Genomic DNA, 6,566 nt, shown 5'->3' on the forward strand with positions numbered 1-6,566 from the left:
TCTCTAGCAATTCCGTCTCCATTCAGTTCATTGAGGTGGAAAAAAAGAGCATGTACTTGGGAAAAGGAAAACACCTGGGAACTAAGGGTGTACCAATCTGGCCATGATAATGGGCTTCTTTTTACCATCTGTCTGTGGATGGAGGCCCTGACTACCTCCATCGGGCCCAACTCTGTTCTAGCCCCACTGCCCCCCCCAGTCCCTAGGCCATCCAGCCCTCAACCCACAATGCCAAGTCATACTATGGTAATGAAAAGACTGTTCACTGATTGGGAAGACTGTTCACTGATTGGGACCCCCCAGGGCGATGGGCACCCACTTCTAATAGAAGAATCTTCCTTAGTCCTTAACTCAGCTGGATCCACCCTCACTAGCTCCTGTTGGCATTGTTGTGATACTGCTCCACCCTATTAGAAGGCATAGCCACCACAGCTAATGTAAACCAGACTATCAGGGATAGTGCCTACAGATGTAAGTCTCAGATGTCCCTTACAGCAGGTGTCAGGACAGCGATTGTGTGTAGCCTCAGTTTCCCCAAGTAGACAGTTCCTTTGCAATCTCACCTATAACACCCAAACCAATGGAGGCAGGTACTTAGTCCCTCCTGACTACATCTGGGGGAATGTTCCATGTGAGGTGTGCTAACTCCCTGTGTACATTTAGACATCCTAAGCAGGACTCAGGGGTTTTGTGTCCTGGTCAGGCTAGTATCTGGGCTTCTGTACCACAAGAACTCTGAATTCCTAAAAGAATTAGAAGAAAATGTGGGACTGTTCAAGAAAAAAAGATAGCCTAACCCTGGGCATCCTAATAGGGGCCAGCTTGCAGGGATTAGGGACTGGGATTACCTCCCTAGCAGCCCAATCCTATTATTCCAATCTGCGAATAGCAATTGACATGAGTATCCAGAGAATTGAGGACTCTATCTTCCAGCTACAAGAATCACCAACTTCCTTAGCAGAGGTGGTCCTCCAAAACAAAAGAGGCCTAGACTAACTGTTCTTACAACAAGGAGAGCTATGCACAGCTCTAAGAATAGAATGTTGCTTTTATATAGAACATTCAGGAGTAGTGAAGAACACCATGGCCAAGGTCAGGGAAGGTCTAACTAAAAGGAGAAGAGAAAAGGAAGCTACACAGAGCTGGTTTGAATCATGGTTTAATTCCTCCCATGATTGACCACCTTTGTTTCTACCCTGGTAGGACCTCTAGTTATTTTACTTTTGCTTTTAGCCTTTGGAACCCCTGTATTTTAAACCACCTCGTAGCTTTTGTTAAAGGCCACATTAACACGGTGCAGGTAATGGTGCTTAGGTATCAACACCAGACCATCTTGGGCAAAAATAAATAAATAAATTGGGTGATTTCATTATTTACACACACACACACACACACACACACACACACACAAAGGGGGGAATGAGGGACACTGAGGGCTTTTGTGGTCCTGCACTCTTCACTGAGAACCTTACAGTTTCCTCTTTTACTGAGGGCTTTCACAGTCCCACTCTCTCCAAATAGGAGTCCTTCAACCTTATCTGGGAAGCCCCTGGGATGTAGGGGAAGAGTTATGATCCTGGCACAACACATCCCAGGAAGGAGTTACTTTATCTGGGTAGCCCTGGAATTAAAGACATAGGCCCTTAGATGAAACCCATGTTGGCAGCCAATTGATTTAAAGTCAGCTAAACCCACCAATGCTTGCATGCCTAATTACCATCACTGTAGCCCACCCATTATTGGGTGTATAAAAAACTGTACAAATGGATAGCAGAGGTTGCTTCTCCTCTGGATGTAGGCCACCCCAGCGCACTGGACTAATAAACCTTTTGCTTTTGCATCAATCCCAAAACTTTTGTCTCATTCATGGGAACCTCAAATTAATAAGACTCAATTTGGGTCTTACATTGTCAGCTCATATCTCTTGTCTCAGGACTATTGATGCTTATATAACTCACTTGCTTAATATGCTCAGTGCTAACTTCTCAATCTAAAGAGATCATGATTCCACTGTTCAGCCCTTTCTGGCTGTGACTCCTTATGTAGTGTAAGACTCAGATGGAGCCTTAACTACCAGGGACTCCCATGAATGAGACAAGAGAGCAGAGACTGATGCAAAAGCAAGAGGTTTATTATTCCAGTGCACCGGGGTGGCCTACATCCAAAGGAGAGGCAACCCTGGGCCCTCTTTCAGTACAGTTTTTATACACTTAGTAATGGGCAGGCTACAGCAATAGTGACCAGGCATGCAAGCACTGGTGGCTTTAGTTGACTTTTAAGTTGATTGACTGCTGCCAAGGTGGGTTGCATTTCAGGACCTATGCTCTACATTCCAAGGCTGCCCAGATAAGACACTTCTCCATGGGAATAAATGCTGCTTGGCATCTGGGTTGTATATCAAGGCCCTTGTCCTATGTTCTAGGGGCTTCCTAGATATGGTTGAAGCACTCCTTCCTGGAGGGTGTGGGACCACAAAAGCCCTCATTGAGAGAGGGGAGTTGTAAGACCCTCAGTGGGCTACAGGTTTACATTTTTATTCCTGATTCATGAAATAGTCGGAATATGTCACCACTTTACATTGTCAGAGAAATTCCTAAAGAACTGTAAATACTACTAACTAAAATCTGTTAGGGCAACATACTAAAGAAGAATACATTGAGGACTGAAAAGTTCAGATACTGTACCTCAAAGTGTTATCCTGGGCCATGCTTTTAAGCTATATTATATTTGTGACACACTGAAAGTGACTATAACCTTCATATAATTTAATATATTCATTTACTCACAGGTTTGAAGGTCCAGAAGAGGATAAAAACTCCACTGGAGGGCCAACTGAGTCAACTAACCAGCTTGCTTGGGTCTCTCAGAAACTAATCCAGCAACCAATGAGCATGCATGGTGCAGTGGTTTGAATGTTTAGCCCAGGGAATGACACTACTTGAGTGTTTAGCTACTTAGCTTCCCTCCTGTAAAAGGTATTTAATTCCGGTTTCACCCTCAGTAAGATGTGTGTGTTCTCATTCGCCACCAAACAGAAATGAATAAGAAAGGACCTTCTCTTCAATGATCACTGCTAGGGGTTGAAGGGGTTGGAGGGAGGAAGCCAGCAGTGCCTGGGTATACAGGAGACTGGAAACCATAGCAATCATCCCAGACTCCACTGTTTCCCTATCTGGGAAACATGGACAGAAGACTCCCATTACTGAATATGTTCTGCCTGCCCTGACAGATTTATGCTGGTAGTGCTTCAGGCACCCCAGAAGCAAGGCAGGAAACCAACAAAGTCCAAGTTGGTGAACCAATGTGATTTCTTTTTTAGTATTGTTTTGTCTGCAAGTATGTCTGTGCCCCATATGTTTCCTTGCAGAGGCTATAAGAGGGCACTAGATGCCCTGGAGTTGAGGTTATAGATTGAATGCCCATGTGAGGGTGCTGAGAATTCAAAGTGAGTCTTTGAAAGAGCAGACAGTGCTCTTAGCCACTGAGTCATCTCTAAATGCCAGTAGACCACAAGTGTGTTGAGAGGATATTGATAGAAGCACAAATGAATCAGTGACAATCGCCTCATCTTTTGAGAGCAAGGGTTAATCACGTTGCAAACCTGGGGACCACTGAACAGCTTGCAGCCCACTCACCTGAGGTGAGAACTTACTCTTCGAGCCACTTGCTGCTTCCTTCAGAAGATTTTTTGGTCTTGTCCACATAGCTTGACAAGTTACTACTTCATGGCGGGTCTGACCATCTTCCATATAGCTCATTTTGTCTGACAGTATTAGTAGTCCTTACCAATTATACATGTTTGAGACAAGAAGACTCTAGTGAATCTTGCCAGTTTCTGGGACTTCCTAAAGTTGCTAAGTCCTCTATTTCTGAGCTTTGGGAGATACTCTATAGGACTGGCTGTTACAGGATCAGGTTTCTTTACCTCTGCTTTAATACCCTGTGTTTTAAGGCACTTCCTTAAAGCTTTAAGTTGAAAGGCTTAATCTCAAACAAAACTGATACAAACCAATCTGTTCCAGACATGACCTTCAAGGACTCTCCATCTTAACCAAGGAACACTTGCTCATCATTTTCATTGCACCTTTATTCACAGTACCTAGGCAATGAAATCAACTCAGACATGCATCAACTGACATATGTGTAAATATAAACATGACATATGTCTTCAAATCAAAGGTATATTACCCACAAGTAAATGAAATAAAACTGGGAAATCTGGATGTAAAAAGTAGGTAACTATAAATTATGATGAGTGCTGCCTCCCAGGACCCAACAGTCAAACATCATATTCCCCTAATAAGTGAATCTTAGCTTCATCTGTTTGTGTGTTCTAGTAAGACTACAGTAGAAGCCAGGATGCTAGAAATGCACTTTGTAGTGGAGAGATGCAGGAAGAGAGCGGAGGACAGGGTGGACATTAGAATATAGGTGATAAGAAAATAGACTAGGAATGCTGGGTACACAATGATTCAAACATGTAATGGAGTAATGGGGAAGAAAGGGGGCGCTAAAGCACAACTCAAATGCGATGTCTGTGAATGAGCTACATGGAAACCTACTGCTTTGCATCCCAAGTAAAAACTTAATAGAAGGGGATAGCAGAACATGTGTGCTATAAAAAGATGGAACATTGAATAAGGTATAATATGTGTTTTACTTGAGATGGGGGCAGAAAAAAAGAAGACAGGGTGGGTTAACAAAAAAGATTTATAGAAGCCATATGAAACTCCATTATCTTAGAAGTTAATAAGAAATAAGGTATTAAAGATGTTGAGCAGTGGTGTCACACATAGGATAAAGATGGACAAAGATGATAGGGTCATTAAATAGAGCTCTCTGTAGCAGTTATTGATATCTGCTTAGAACTTACTGCTAATGGAGGCTCCAGAGGCACCCCAAACAAAACAGGTCATTGCTAATGTTCTTGCATGTCCATCCTAAGCACATGGTGTTAGTAAAGACACAAAACACTTTGGTTACAAGACAGACAGACAGTAATCTTGAACTTACCAGGAAACTCTCCCAACTGCCTAATTTTTGCAGCACTGCAACATCTTGTGCAGGCTGCTGGCATAGAAATGGCATTGCAGTCTTACCATAAACCCTGCATCCTACAGTACCAACAAACTAGCCAAGATGTGTGCACTGGTGTAATGCTGGCAATATTGTGTATAGTCATAACTAACCTCCCTGTTGAATGGATCTGAGGTCTGATGCCTAGAGGAATTTATACCATAATAATAAATGCTTTGGAAGAATAGATCCAAGGACAGAAGCTATGATGTTTTTTAAATATATTGCTAATCTACATCACAATATTCATGTTTATAATTATCAGTTTGTACAACTCTGTAGCATGGTAAAAAGAACCTCCTCTTGCAGGAGGAAGTAGGTAATGCAGAGAACCATAACTATTGAGAAAGTATGAAGAGAATATGCAACTGTATAAAACTGGAGCAATTACCATTTTGAAAAAGCTGATGGAGGGTTCTGGAGCCTCCATTACGTCTATGAGGGTCTAATGGCTGTAAATGGCAAGTAATAATATTTAGAATATAGAGCAAATACTTCCCTATTGAAACTTCAAGAATCCCACATGCCTACAGGGATTGCATTTTTTCTTTTTCAAGACTGAGAGTTTCTGTGTAACCCTCGCTGACTTGGAATTTGTTCTGTCGACAAGACTGGTCTCATACTCACAAGATGTATCTACCTCTGTGTCCAGCACTCCAGCCATGAAAGGTATGCATTACCACATCCTTAGCCTTTGAGGATTTCTAAGACGTGAACACACCAGTAATGTCACATGTGTAGCCTAGTTTTTACTCTTTGTGTCCTTGGTATTTGTAAGAATAGGTTCTACTGTGAAGATTCTGAAGGTGAATGAAAGATGAGTATTTATTATAGCATTTTTCATGATGAATTATCTATTATCTTTACAATTTTTTAAAGGATTTATCAAATTCAATACATTTGTGGAGTGTGTTTGTATTATCCAATAAACAGCAAACCATAAGGATAGTAAATAGTATAACTTCACAGGGTTTCCCATAGGGATGAACTTTGTGATGTCCAGCACAATTGGTTGTCTCTGTCATATTGTTTTCTTCTTACATGATGTACTTATTGAGATTTTGTTGTTGTTGTTCAGACAGGATCTATGTAGCCATGGCAGTCTTGAAACTCACTATGTAGACAAGGATGGCCTCAAATTCAGAGTAATCTTGTCTCTGAGTTCTGAGTGCTTGGATTAAAGGCATGCACCACTCTGCCTCATTATTGTGAACACTTGGATGTTACTCAGATAAATCTTTTGTTATATCTTTTCCCCAGTATAAGAAGGCCTGTTGATCAAGAGCACTGATTGCTCTTAAGAACTAGAGTTCAATTGCAACTTACAAATAGCTGCACACACAACTGTCTTTACTGCCAACATCATGCAATCTGATGCTCTCTTATAGCTTCTACCTGCACCAGGCATATGTGTAGTACACAGACATATGAGTAGACCAGGCACTCATGTGCATTAAATAAAATAAAATTTAAAAATTTAATGTGCATTA

Source organism: Micromys minutus (assembly GCF_963924665.1).
Source record: "Micromys minutus genome assembly, chromosome: 32".
NCBI classification, from domain to species: Eukaryota; Metazoa; Chordata; class Mammalia; order Rodentia; family Muridae; genus Micromys; species Micromys minutus.